General features: G+C 43.8%; 1 long non-coding RNA gene across 4 annotated transcripts in view; it reads left to right on the forward strand.

Annotated features, from left to right (window-relative positions):
- The first annotated feature begins 3,254 nt into the window (after positions 1-3,254).
- LOC146518742 (uncharacterized) overlaps positions 3,255-14,925 on the forward strand; it is a 37,869-nt gene continuing 26,198 nt past the window's right edge. Inside the window, exons 1-3 of one of the 4 annotated variants that reach the window (XR_014874191.1) lie at positions 3,255-3,975; positions 4,090-4,193; positions 9,016-9,088. This is a non-coding gene — a long non-coding RNA (uncharacterized LOC146518742). Of the gene's footprint in view, positions 4,194-9,015; positions 9,089-14,925 lie in introns of all 4 variants that reach the window. The other 3 variants (XR_014874189.1, XR_014874192.1, XR_014874190.1) reach the window with 3 other exon arrangements.

The following is a 14,925-nucleotide window of genomic DNA, read 5'->3' on the forward strand; positions in this document are numbered from 1 at the left end:
TATTAAAAATATCAGGTCCCCATTGTCACGGTTCTGGGTCATTTTGACCCAGCTTTTTCTCTCATGTTCTGGTGTTTTTCTAGATTATGATATATGTTCTGATTAGTCAATGATACTGTTTTTATTATTATTATTATTATTATTATTATTATTATTATTATTATTATTATTTTAGTAGGTTTTGGTCTGTGTCAAGTCTGTCTCTGTCTAGTCCGTGTCTTAGTAAAGTGTTTTTTGTTTCCTGTTTTACTTTGAAGGATCATGGTCTTGTGTGATGTCAGTGGTCGTGTCCAAATTCATGGGTTGCATCCTCCTGAGGCCGCATTTGTAGTCCGATTACGTCAGAGCGACGCGCCGAAGGCTGTCCAAATTCATAGACTCCTCCGAATGCAGCCGACAAATGCGTCCTCCTTTTCCCCTGCATTTGAAGAATGGGTCAGGTGTGTCCTTCGTGGCCTACCATATCCCAGAATTCATAGCGCGGCCCAGCCAAACTCCAGTTTCCAACAATGGCGGCCACTACTAAGTTTTAAACTAGCTGGGTAAACATCAAATATCTGCTCAGTTTATCAAGATATCGCATATTTGCAAAAGTGCTTCGACGTTTTCAGAGACGTCTGCTACCCACCAGCTCGATAGCAAGCCGGGAGCTCGAGGGTCACTGAAGCCGCCGAGAACGGCACAACTCCCGGTACATCATTTTCAGATCACCGCGGAGTTTCGCTACTCGGGTTAAACGTAATATATAAGTCACTTAGACAACCTAAAAATGTTATTGTTGGGCTTTTTTTCAGTGTTTCATTTGTTCGTGAGTCAATGTGTTTGGCTGAGATTAAAGTTATTAGATTAGATTAGATAAAATAAAACTTTATTAATCCCCCGGGTGGGTTCCTCCTTGGTTTTTACACAGCTGAATAAACATCAAACAGAAAACTGATTAAACGGAAGTATGAGACAGTCGAGAATTTACGCCAGTGTCCTGTTATATTTTAGATAGCAAGGAGCAGATGGCCGAGTTTATTAAACTCCACTGAAATAGCGGTGACGCTAATCAGAAGGCTAGACCGTCCAATTTCCCCAGCCGTTTACTTCCGGCCTACCTGACCTTCTGAGGACCCGGCCCATGTAGACCGCGAAGGCCGGGTCCTCAGGAGGATGCAGCCCATGAATTTGGACACGACCAGTGTTCCTCTGTGTTCCTCTGTGCTTTATGTACCTCCGCTCTCTGTCTCCTTGCGTTCAGGTTTGTTAGTTAATTCTTAGTTTTTCCCAGTTTAGGTTCCCAGTTATGTTCTCGCCAGCCTTGCCTTTCATCGTTACACTGTTCTTCTCCACAATAAAGCTCACTCATTTCATTTAAGTCAGTGCCTGCGTTTGGGTCCTTACCTCACCTCCACATGTCTGCCCTCGCAGCCATGACAGTACGGACCAGCCAACATGGACCCAGCGGCATTCAACCCGTCTGAAGAACTACAGAAAGACATTATTTACACTGTGGACAAACTGATCAATCCGTGGCTTGATCATGAGGGAAAGGAATTTCACTGCGCTGTGGAGGCCCGGCTTCAGCGACTCATTTCCGGTCTTCCATGGCTTCTGAGCTCACTCCATCCGCTCGCACAGGATTTCCTCCTTAACGAGCTTCATCTCCACCCTGCCACAGCCGCTGACCTTCCCAGCCTGGTGGAGCTGCCCGGCCCACCGGAGGAAGTTTTGCCCAGCTGGTTGGTCCAGTCTTCGAGAAGGAAGCGGTGCTCACGCCACTGCCACCCCTCGTCACAGCCGGACCCTAGGTTTTCAGAGTTGCCCGCTGTGGTGTGTGAAAGAGACACTGACCTTGTGGTTTCAGACTTTGGAAATGTTTATTCTGGGGCCGTGTTTTTTGAGTTAGCCGCCCGGCCTGAAGTTCCGTTTTCACCTCCGTTTTCACCATTACTTCCGTCATTATTACAGTCTCCAGTGTCACCACTACCCGTAGCTCAGGCTTTTGTGTCACCGCTACCCATAGCTCAGGCTTCTGTGTCACCGGCCTCACACAAGCCTTAGGTGTCTCTCATGAACTGGCTACTTTAAAGATGGTTACTTGCTCCAAGGCCTCCCCAGAGGCCGAATTACAGCCATCAGCTGACTCTGGACCCCTGGAGGCTAAAAAGCCAGATAAGGATTGCACCCGGCTGTCGCTGCCAGAGCAGGGTCAGTGCTCAGCGCAGCTGCAGCCTGTTCTGTGTTTGCCAGAGGCCCTCGTGCCTGCTGGTTCTGCCCTGTGTGTTCCAGGGGCCCCTGTGCCCACTGGCCCCTGCTGGAGGGTCCGAGGAGCCCGTCCAGCCACTACCATCTGCAGCAGCGGCTTCACCCACGCCTGCAGCAGCGGCTTCACCGTCGCCTGTTCTAGCCTCCGCATCAGCTTCACCGTCGCCTGGTCCAGCCTCCACATCAGCTTCACCGTCGCCTGGTCCAGCCTCATCATCCGCTTTGCCTGGTCCAGCCTCATCATCCGCTTCACCTGCAGCAACCTCATCATCCGGACCAGGCAGGTCCAGCCTCTGCTTCTGCGTCTGCCTCGCCTGGTCCAGCCTCTGCTTCTGCGTCTGCCTCGCCTGGTCCAGCCTCTGCTTCTGCGTCTGCCTCGCCTGGTCCAGCCTCTGCTTCTGCGTCTGCCTCGCCTGGTCCTGCGGTTGTAGCACCGCTGACCAAGGTACGTTCAGTACCTCAGCATTGCCGGCCACTTTCTGGGCCACCAGCCGGACGTCATCACCATCGTGGGCAACCTCCAGACTGGCTTCGTCTGCGTCTCCGTGGTTGTCGTCCGCGTGGCCGGCCTCCAGATTTCCTTTGCCTGTATTGCCGCCACTACCTTCCGCGTGGTCGGCCTCCAGAGATGAACTATTCTAGTCTCCTGAGTTGTCAGCCTCCGGGCCGGCCTCCCGAACTATGTTTTGGGACTTTGTTCCAGGGCTCCAGTATGTGTTTTTGTGTTTTGGACATTTCGTTTATATCACTGGAGCTTCTGTCTTTTTTGGTTTTGGTCCCTCCGTCCTGGACCACCACTGCCCACCCTGGGGTCGTTCTTTTTGTTTTTTGTTTTTTGTGTTTAGGGCTGTCGGGAACCAGCCCTTGGAGGGGGGGTACTGTCACGGTTCTGGGTCATTTTGACCCAGCTTTTTTCTAGATTATGATGTATGTTCTGATTAGTCAGTGATACTGTTTTGATTATTATTATTATTATTATTATTACTTTAGTAGGTTTTGGTCAGTGTCAAGTCTGTCTCTGTCTAGTCTGTGTCTTAGTAAAGTGTGTTTTGTTTCCTGTTTTATTTTGAAGGTGTCACGGCTGGCGGGGTGAGCCGTGTGGTGTAGGAGGAAAAAGACCCAAAATGCAGGCAGTTGACTGGTGATGAGAGTGATGTTTATTTACAGAAGTGGAGCGACAGAACAGGCAGTGAGGAATGACAAATGACTGAAAAAACCTAGACTGGGAAGACTAAATGACAAACCTAAGCATGAGACGGAGAACGGAGAATGCAGAGAGACGTAGTTACACCGAGAAACACCGAGATCCGACAATGAACAGAAGCCAACACACACTATAAATGCACACTAGGTAATGAGGAGATGACATGCAGGGGTGGACACAGCTGACACTAATGGACATAATGAGAAGCAGACCTACAAAGTAAAACCGGAAACACACAGACTGTTTTACAACAAAAAACGCAGGGACCTGAACGGAGCACAGAAGGGAGACACATGGTCTTGTGTGATGTCAGTGTGTTCAGTTTTACTCCTCCCTTGTCTCGTCAGCCTAATTTCTCCCAGCTGTGTCTCCCTCCTGTTTTCCATTCCTTGATTGTCCTGTGAGTATATAAGCCCTGTGTTTTCTCCTGCTGTTTGCTGGTCCGTCTGTGTTTTCTCCCCGAGTCTCTCTGTGTTCCTCTGTGCTTTATGTACCTCTGCTCTCCGTCTCCTTGCGTTCAGGTTTGTTGATTAATTCTTAGTTTTTCCCAGTTTAGATTCTCAGTTATGTTCTCGCCACCCTCGCCTTTCATCGTTTGTTCTTCTCCACAATAAAGCTCACTCGTTTCATTAAAGTCAGTGCCTGCGTTTGAGTCCTTACCTGACCTCCACACGCCTGCCCTCGCAGCTGTGACAGTCATAAGGAGAATCGTGTGCTAACGGCTGTCTAAATGACGCAGGTAAAGTTTGTAGCATGCGGGCTTGTTGTTTTTGTCTGCTTCCACTTGTCTTTGCACTAGGATGATATTCGTTGTGTTCCCTCTAGTGCTGTGAGCGTTATACTCGTTAAAATTACATTAACGCCATAACGCGGCAAATCTCCGTTAACGAGTTACCGCGGATCGCCCCGTGCGTGGGGCTGGACGGCGTCAACACGTTAACAAGCTAACTGTGCTAACGCACTAGTTCCCACCAATTGAGCATTGCGTGGCACATCCGACATACTGTTTTACTTTTGCCCATGATGCGCTTACCATCAGGGTCATACTTCACATGAAAACCAAGATGGTTCTAAAGGCCAGACCTGAATGAGGGTGGGGGAGGTTCAATTTCGGGTAGCATTGAGGCAGTTGCCATGTTGCAATGACCTTAGCTTCTGTCTTGCTAGCTTGCGCTGCGCTCAGTGGATCTGCACTCGACAGTACAGCCTAGGCGGAGTAGTCGAACGCAGATCCACTGAACGCTCAACACAGACAGCATCGTCAGAAGAAAAGTTGATAAAATAAATTTTAAAAAATTGTATTGTTTGATACATATGCGTACCGAACCGAAAGCACTGTATCGAACGGTTCAATATCGATACGAGTATTGTTGCACCCCTAATATATGTATATGTTAAATGCTATATACCCAAAGTAACAGTAGTAGTTTCTATTAACAACTACAAAAATCCTAAAAAAAAAATCATAGTTCATCATTTAAAGATACTATGTCACTGTCATTAATAAACAGGGATCTTTTTGTTGGAACATACAATTTTCTTTCAAAAACTTCCTCAAATTCTTTTTTTTTTTTTTTTTTTTTCAAATAAGCTTCCCTGATATGGTTTTTCCTATCCAGCACATACAACAGTCACATGCAAAGGATTAGGGGGGTGTGGAGGTGATGGGCTTTTGGCTACTTTGTGTGTTACTGTTGTCGGTGTGCTTGGTGGGTGGTGTAGTTTGCTAGGTGTTCAGTGACCTACATTGTTAGTCTCTATTAAAACCTTTGACCTGGTTGATTCTGACGTTCTCGCTCAGACTAGTTGATCTAATGTCCATTTTTGCCTTCAGTAGTCCCTCAGATTAAAGTTAAGTGTAATAATTTCACTTCAAAAAGCACATCAGGGCAATATGTTGCTTGCCAAAAGAGCAACACTGGGTCTCAATTTTTGCATGTGATGTGCAGCAGACGGTTCCTCTGTCTGTCCTGATTCTGATTTCATTTAACAATCAGAGAGAAGGGAAAGGTGCAGGACAGACGGAAAGGTGACAGTCTCAGGTGGTATACACTACTACAAAACAGCAACAGAGAAGGAGTACTTCCTGTTTGTGTTATTTAGGAGTACTAAATAAGAAGCGTGGCCACATGTTTTACTCCTATGAATAAACCACCTTTCTTTTAGCTTTTAGCTTATATTACGGACTTTAATTACCCATAAAATCCTCACATTCTCTGTAAGATTAAAGTCAACCATTGACTGGCGTATATTTTACAGCAGAACCAAGTAGAAGCTGAGATAACTTCGCTGACATGTGGCCAACAGTTAAAACAATGTTTTAGTGCTGTCAGCGTTAACCGTAGACTTATAACTTTAATTCTTTTGTAATGCTAACTTTTAAAACAGAATAAAAACATGACACAATCTTCCAAACTTTGTTTAATCAAACAATTATCTTCAGTTAGTTTAATCCATTTGGAATGCCCTCAGTCTGATTTTTCATTATTATTTACACACATTCATTTAAAGTTACAAAACTCATATTGTAGCAGAGAACCAAGAAAAAGAATCACTGTTATAGCTGACCATTGTGCTTTTCCCTCTTAGTTTTTAATATGCAAGGCAGGACAGGGTTCAAGGATTATGTTCTGTTTGGCTATGCTTTTGTCTGGACGCATTATAAAAAAACACCCCAATAAAGTTTAAACAACAAACTTCTGGAACTCATGAAGTTTTAGCAGCAGGCAGTGTGATCATTTGAAGGTTAATTTTTCACAAAAATACAACAATCACTGAGAGGACGAGCGCAGCAGTGAGGAAGTCCAGAAAGAAAGACATCTAACCTTTGTCAGTGCAGTGCTGAGGTCTGAAGTTGGGTGACCGAGGTGCATGTGCGGTTATGAGCACATCAGTCTTTGTGTGCTTGTGTGTGTGCTGTGTAAAAAAAACAGGAAAAAAGAAAAAGCAATCACACAAACAAATTAATTAGTCTCCCTGAGTTTGACAAATTGCTCATCTCCTCCACAACCTCTACGCTCCCTCCTTCATGCCCACAACCCTTTTCGCTCACTTCACCCTTTTTTCATGTCCTGGTCTCTTTCACGTAATAAACATCTTGTTACATTGTCACACTTTTAATTATATTTGCTCATTGTCTGCTGTTTTAGTGCTTTGCTTCATCCGTCCCACCCCACATATTCTTTACATGCACACGCTCAGTCATGTTGTTAAGCCTACAGGAAGGCACATAAGAACTCCCAGAACATACGGGCTTATTTCCCCTCAGCCCAAGTGGCTTATTTAGGCCTTCACGCTGCAGAGCCATACTCCACCTGCATTTAGATTAAGTAATACGTTTTAATTATTCATATTTCCAATTTTTATTAGACCACTTAACTAAAATATTATTCCCCCAGTTTGTCGATGGGCACTCTGTATGCCCGTCGTCAGAAAGCGGAGAGAGAGCAACTTGAACAACCGGAATATGCAACAGACGCACAAAACGAATTCATGAGTTATTTTCCCTGTGTGGGCGCTGGGGGCTGGAATGAAGACTGGGTCTCTATTCAATTATCACACTCAGACGCATGCACGCAACCGGCCACACACACACACACACACACACACACACACACACACACACACACACACACACACACACACACACACATGGCGGCGGCGTTAAGCAGTGTGCACTCATTAAACACTCTCATTATACACAGGAGGAGATCCCTGCAGGTGCAGTTTACCAGAGTTTAGTTCATTTCCTGCTACTCCTCCCTCCTCCTCCTCTCTTGCTTCTCTTTTTCTCTCCTACTCTGTCTTCTTCTGGCATTATTTACATCAATAAAATAAAACTTCAACCCAGATGGTACGTCTGGCCTGGGGCTTTTTTGACACCTTTACCTTTGGGAAGCAATTTGCCTGATATACAAGACTATTCTAAATTTGTTTGACATAGAAGCCAGCAGAGGCACGTACATCAACATTTAATAAACCTCAATGAACATAATAGAAACCTGGCAAATACCTGAGCACGACAACATCAGATCTTTATCGCTGCGCTCATTTCTTCTGTTTTGCACCCCTTAATGCTGCTGCTATCTAATTTAAAGGCCTTTCCCCTGTTAGAAAGCCGATTATTCACTGATTCATATGCTAAAGTGAGAGAGTCTCTGAATGGCTGTTGAGCGGTATTATTTTAGGCGACTGAATGTTTCTTTGCAGCAAACCTCTCATTTTCTCGGCGTGCTCGTAGGCTTTCATACTTCCCTGATTGACACGCACACAAAAAAGCCCTTTATACCTGACCCATTACAACTTTAGATGAGCCTGTTCAGAAAGCGTTTGACTGTGAACGTGCGTATGTGTGTGTGTGTACATTTCGAGATTGTGAAAATAAGGACTGAGCACGCTCTCAGCTGGTGGTGCATCTAGTTTCACTGGACTGTGGCTACCTGTGCTCAGATAGCTGACGAGCCCCGCAACCACCCAGATATGCTTCTGATGGTTCATAATCTTGTCACTCCTGAGGAGACCAGATTTTTTTTGACCTTCAGAGGAAGGTAGCTGCAAGAGCTGTAACTTTTTTTTTTATCTCTTACTAAATGAAGCATAATTTATTTTCAGGTTCTAGTGCTACATTCATTCCTTTCACACTGCGTTTCATATACTTTCTAAAAGCGCCCACAACGTCTTTGTACTCCTGAGGAGAAAAAAAAATAGAATTCGCATTTTAAATTTAGAGGAAGGTCCATGCTAGATGTTTTAATTAAGCCATTGTAATTCATTCATCAGTGTCTTGGCTTTTTTTCATTTGCAAAGTGGAGAAATAATCAATTTGTCTCTCATTTGAAGCGCTGTAGTCCATCTGACCTGCTTTTCTTTTCTGTTTCCGCTCTTACTGCCATCTTCTCTCTACAGCTGTGAAAGAACAAGTTTGCCATTGTTTTTGACAATGGTTGTTTGAGTGACTTTTCTTTTACTTGACTGGTAAAAGTGAATCAGACTTTCTGTTTGTCTTCATGTGTTTGCATAGCATATATGCAAAATAAAATCTTTAAAAAGACCCTAAAATAAGCAATAAATTCATTTTAAGGAGGATAAAAGTCTCCAAGGCTTCCACATAATCTTTCATTACTAAAGTATTTTGTGTTGGTGAGTTATTCTTAATTTCTCATATTTAGTATTTGCTTTTTTTCTTAAGTAAAAAGTTCTGTTTCAATTTTCCATGCTTTATTTCTAGTAAGTCTTGGCTTTTCATTAAGATTTCTAGCTACTTTTATTATACCACCTGTCAGTCTCTTGGATGTGGCCGTGAGAGTTGCACATGCATAGAGGTAAGTGCAAGTACAAAAGGAAGTCAAACAGCTACCTTGGCAAAGAAGAGTCAGAAGTGGATTTTTTAAAGTTGTAAATGCCGCATAAAGTATCATCGAGCCGCTTCCTCCCCACCACTCGCCCTAGTCTGTGTTTTAGTTTGTGAAAAAAAAAAATCCTAACTCTCCCTGAGCCTGTTGTCACCTATAACTTATTCCTCACCTCACCTGTCTTACTCATCTTTTTATCATCTAATTCAGCAAAACTGGAACAGAACTTATCCGCTGGAAGGCTCAGGATGTCAGCTGGCATAAAACCCCTGTTCCACAAAAGGTAAACCCAACAACCCTTTAGGTTCAAAGCAAGAGACACACTTCACATGATGCAATCATTTTCCATTGATTGTTCCAATTCTCACTTGCATTCAGCTGCTTTTTTTTTTTTTTTTTTTTTTTTTGCTCACTGAGAGATAACATTCAGGGAGAGAGTGATTGTGTGAGTGCGTGTGTGTGCGCAGAGAGTTGGGAGTTGAGGAGGCAGCGTCCCATCAGGCTTTGGATTCTTAAACATGTCTCACTGTCTTTTGTTAAATGTGATGCAATAGTGATGCAGAGTTGTCAACGTGCGTTCGTGTATGTGTGTTTGTGTTATCAGACAGTAAATGAGTAAGAAGTTGGGAATCGGTGCTGATCTGAGCATGTTTTCAAAGCTTTCTTTTTTCAACCTGGAGGAAATTATAGGTTCTCTATTGAGGGAAACCCCTCCCAGCTCGAACCTTGCTATCTCTTGATATTTGCGTGCGTGTGGCGGTGTGTGCGTGCGGATAAAAGCATGTGTGTCTGCTTACATGCACATAGATGTGTTTGCACGTGTGCGTGTGTGAGTGAGTGGCAGGGCTGCTATCTGTGCCATCACACGTGGATGTGTGTGTTAATAGAGAATGCCCCACGCTGCCACCGCCTTTGTTTGCCAAGGACATACATATGCATGAAGCCTTGTCCGTGTGTGTGTGTGTGTGTGTGTGTGTGTATGTGTACATGGGGGGGTTACTAATTACTAGATTTCTATCATGAATATGTATGGCTGCATCCTTTATTATGGGATGGGCTTAAACACATTACACAGACAGGCAAGTGGCAAAAAGAGGAAAAGCAGGGGTGAGGGCTTGAGAGGGGAGACGCTTCTTCAGAAAAAAACAAAAGGAGACAATAAAAAAAAGGGATTTTGGGCTGCTGGGATTGTATTAATTTTACAAAAGTGTTCACGTTAAAACAATGCACAAAAAAGAGCTGTTGATGGTAAAGTGTGTCTTTTTCTGTTGAATAGCTTTTACTTATCCCACATAGTGAGCAGTGTCACATATGGTGACAGTAGAGCAAAGTAAACACATTTTTACTGTTACACTCACAGGTGCAAGAGCTACTTAAGATCCATTATGTAGGGAGAACATAGTGACATCATGGTAGAAACCAACCGGGTTTTTTTTTCAGCCATGCTGGTGGATATTTAAGGTAAAGAAATACCTCAAAATGGTTAGATTATTCTGTCTTTGTAATGTAAAATCTTGATCTGCAAAATAACCTGTAATGAAACCCTCAGATCCATTTACTGGGGGTTGAAAAGTACAATGTTAACCTGTGAAGTAAAGCAGAAACGCAGCATGAAAAGTCAATATTAAAGTAAAGTAGACATAAGTACGAGGAAGTACAGGAAAAGCGTACTTAGGTACTTTCCACCACAGCTTACAGATTATTATGGTCGGTATAGTTTTTTTTTTTAGTATGAACACAGTCACACGTACAATTTCTGAAACACTCACTGAGGATAAAACCGAAGCTTTACTCGTTCATGTGTGGAGCATTTAAGCACTCTGCCCCTTCATCTCTGAATCTCCCCGTTTGTGGTTTCCTCCCTACTCAGCTCTTCAGCCTTCGTTTTCACACCCACAACGCGCAAGCGCTCCCAATTTAAACTTACACTCATGCGATCTGACATGTATACAAAATACCAGGCAATAAGTATTTTTTTTCTGTCTTCTATTTTTTTTTCCACATGGACAAACTCAATTACAGCATTTGTCTCTTTTGTTGTGCAGTTCGTTTCATATGAGAGGTGGGGGACCAAAAAACAGGAAGAAGTCATGAGGGATGTAAACAGTTTACATAGAGCCAACATTAAGTAGATAGGAGAGGGGGCACAAATGTCACAGGTTCACAGTTACTTATGTTACTTTTACCTCTGTCACCTTGGACTCTCTTCGGTTCTCCTGCATTTCTCTTAATCGCCATCTCGTCACGTTGCCGACGGTTTTTATCAATGTCCCGCATCTCTGCGTGTTAGTCGCTCAGTTTTTAGTAGAAGGATGAAAGCAGGTTATTCCTGCCATCTGCATCTGTACTTACTCTTTGTGTATGTTTAGTCTTTCTTTTTCATTTTCCCTTTTGCTCTATCTTGCTTCAACTCACCCCAGCCCCAAATCACACAATCAGAACACTATGAAAGCTCCTATATCAGCCTGCAAACTCATTCTCCAGTACACACACACACTCACACATACGCACACTCACACACAGTGCTATCTGAGCAGAGGGAGGGAAACAAAGGAGCAGGACAGGTTTTTAAAGAAGAGAGAATGTCAACTGTCACTCTGACTTCTGATGTTGGAATCGATGAAAGCTGTCAGACTTTTACATTGAAGGAGAAATCAAAAAGGAAACAGGAGGAGAAGAAAGTGTTTTTAACACAGCTGTAAAAAGAAGTGAAGGGGATGGGGGAGGTTAAAAAAAAAAGGCCAGCTGCACGAGTGCATCGTAGGTAAAGAGCCTGGTCATCCTTAGTTTGGAGCGCTTGATTTTTCATTTTATTCCAGAGCTGCTCTCAGCATCTCTCCACCTCATGCAGGGATTGGTGTGGTGGTGGTGTGGGTTTGAGTGTTTTGAGAGGGAAAGCTCTTTTGCAGTACAGATGTGAGGTAGAGAGAGAGAGAGAGAAAGTGGACGAGACGAGGTCCGGGGTGCTGGTGTTTGGGAGCGTTAACACAGACATCACAAGTTCCTAGTGCAAGAGGGCAGCGGGGTGCAGCAGGGCATTGAGCTGGAGAGAAAGAGAGGTTACAGAGGAGAGGAGAGGAGGAGGAGAGGAAGAGAGGCGGCTATGTTTGAAGAGAGCTGTTGAGATAAATCAGTATGTTTACGTTCTGGAGGAACAAAGTGTTCCGTTGGCAGAAGAGCACTCGACTGTCCGTTTCCCCTTGGACTGTTTTTACTGGACCCTTTTGTGCGTGTGTATATGAGTGTCTTTATGTGTGTGTGCGCCTGTGTGTGTATGTGTGTTTTGGGACAGCGTCAAGGCCGGTTCCTATGCCATTAAAGTCTAAGCAGCTCAATATTTAAGAGATTTTCCCCTTGTGGACAGTAATATGAGTACATTAATATTAAGACTCAATGGGAGTAAAATGAAAGTTAACATTAAAAAAATGAAAAAAAGAAAAAGCCATGTAGTCTGTCTAAAAGCACCATAAATGACAAGGTCACTTACTGACTTATTACATGTGCCTGGTTTTTCTGACTATATTGAATTGTGGTGTATGTGTGTTTAAAGTTTTGTGTGCGATAAAAAAAGACTTCTGTACTGACGTGGTGTAAGATGGTGGGATGCAAGGAGACACCACATTTATTAACTATTTTAAAGGCTTGTTGAAGGTCCAGGTTAAACTCAAGAGGGTTCTAAGGCTCTTACAGACTTCTTTATGTGTTAAAAACACACTTTAAAGGGTATTCATGCTAATCAGGCTGGGTAAAGGAAAACACAGATGCTATTTTAACATTATGGATTGAGTATCTCAGCTAATCTCATTTTCTGGTGTTTAAAAATGTCTATTACCAGCATTGTTTCTTTCTTTACATATGTATATATATGTGTGTATATATATATTGAAGAATAAGCACAGTTTGTGCTTATTCTTTAATTGTAAAATGGGAATTAAAGACCTTGGGGAAAAATATTCTCCTATTAATCAAAGCAAGGAATTAGTATAGACATGAGCTGACAGAGTGTGAATTGGGACAGAGCCGAATAGCCGAATAGGCACAAAGTGCGGAGCGTAAGAAAGGCAGGACAGAACAGAAAGACAGAAGCTTGACGTGATAGCAGAACTTGAGCATATCTTCTCCTGCCTCTAAAATGTGTGCCACCACCACCAAAGTGGAACAGTGCTGCACTAATGCACGATATGGAGCTAAGAGAAGAGAAGGAAACTATCTGTACGTATCTCGATGTTCCTCTCATTCTCATCCTTGTGCCATCTTCCATCCATTGTCCTCGTAGTTCGTCTATCAGTGTCCAAACTGCCCAGAGCAGAGAGAAAAAAGGGGTGTGTGGGGTGGGGCGAAGGGGCTGAGGCGCTCTTGCGTACAAGAGAGAGGAGAGAATGATAGCCATTCTGCTTTTATTATCTAGAATGTATCAACTTAATCACAGCTCCATTCTCCCCCAGTCCTCCCCTGGGCTCAGTGGGAGACACTGAAAGAAAATTGGAAAAGTATAGCGGGGCTGGAGGTAGGGACGAGTGAAGATGGACAGAACAGGGGGATGGGGACATACAAAGTGTAACTACCATAAAGAGAGGGGTAGAGAGACACAGAGGAAGCAGAACAGATAGTGAAAGAAAGAGGAAGGAGATAAACCTGTTAATTTTTCATGGCCAGCCGGTCATAATCACAATGTTCGGTGCCCTTAGAGCCTTTGAGTTGGCCAATTCCAACATGTGCATATGTATATGTGTGTGTGTGTGTGAGGGAGAGACGAATCGAGCTTCATTACGAGGGGTCCCCCCCTCCCAAGTACCCCCACTCCAACCCCTCACGCTCCCCTGTGTGCCTGTCTGACTGCCCAAAGTTATAGTCACTATCATAAAGACACATTTCCTCTGATAGGAGACTGCACCATCTTAAGGCTATAAAAACTTCATTTATTTGCCATATATGGCCACAGATATAGCTAATGAACTAACAGAAAAGTGTCAGAGCAATCAAAAAGAATCCCAAATAAAGTTTTTGAAGTTTGAAAATGATTCGACCACTAGCACTGAATGTTCAGCCAGGAGGTGGTGCCCGACACAGATGACAGGATCGCCTTTTCTGAACCTGTCACACTTCCATGCTCGGTTTAATCTTTCATTCTCATAAATAGCTATTTTGGGTGTGAATAAACCTAAACCATAGAGAGCTCAGAGCAGTGTGTGTCTGTCTGTATGTGTGTAATACCTGCCTCTGTATAAACTACGCTGTTCTAGAACATGAGCTCACTCCAGCACACACATACACACACAGTGCAGGTTAATAATGAGCATAATCACCCATCTTCAGCACACAAAGATACACACAAACACAGTTTGGCAGCACATGGCCATGTAAGGGGAAAACCACAGTGTGTGTTTACACTAAAACACCGCTTGTCGGAGTGGCTTTGGAGCCCAGGCAGAGCGGGCAGCCTTTTTAACAAGCCTTTAAAAAACAGGCAAACACACACACACACACACACACACACATACACATACACATACACACAACCTCCTCTTCTGTTTCTCCTGTGAAGAGTTCTCCATGTACTCTTATCTATCTGATCACTTTGAAATTTAAAAAAGGGGTAATCGTTACACTTTTAGGCCCATCCGTGCGTCTCATCACCTGTACGCTTTACCGAATCTGTTTATCCCGAACTATGACGTGTTTTTAAAAAAAAATAAAGAGAGAGAGCATGTGGAGTGTTTGTTGTGTCAGCGACACTTAGCCGTGGCTGCTGTTGACTTTCGTCCCATTCTCGGCCTTTCCCTTTCATAGCACGTGTCTTCGTTATAAGCACTTGCCTCTGTTTCGTCTGCTCGTGGGAGTGCATGTTGTTTGTGTGCGTGTATGTGTATTTATATGCTTTTGGATGTGTATCCCTGCACTAAGGGCTGTTTGTGTGTATGTGAGTGTTTCTGCAGGTCAGAAAGGCAGCATTTTGTTCTGTGAAGGCCCATAACATCTGCAATCCCTTTTAAGGGATTGTTTAGATTGACGGAACGGGAAAATAAACGTTCTCAAGGAGGCCGGCACTCTTTACTGACAGAGAAATCTCCGCTACCAGCACAAAATGTGTATGCGTGGGTAGGTGTCTATTTGTGCGAG

The sequence above is a fragment of the Neolamprologus multifasciatus genome, chromosome 5 (assembly GCF_963576455.1).
Source record: "Neolamprologus multifasciatus chromosome 5, fNeoMul1.2, whole genome shotgun sequence".
Classification (NCBI taxonomy): domain Eukaryota; kingdom Metazoa; phylum Chordata; class Actinopteri; order Cichliformes; family Cichlidae; genus Neolamprologus; species Neolamprologus multifasciatus.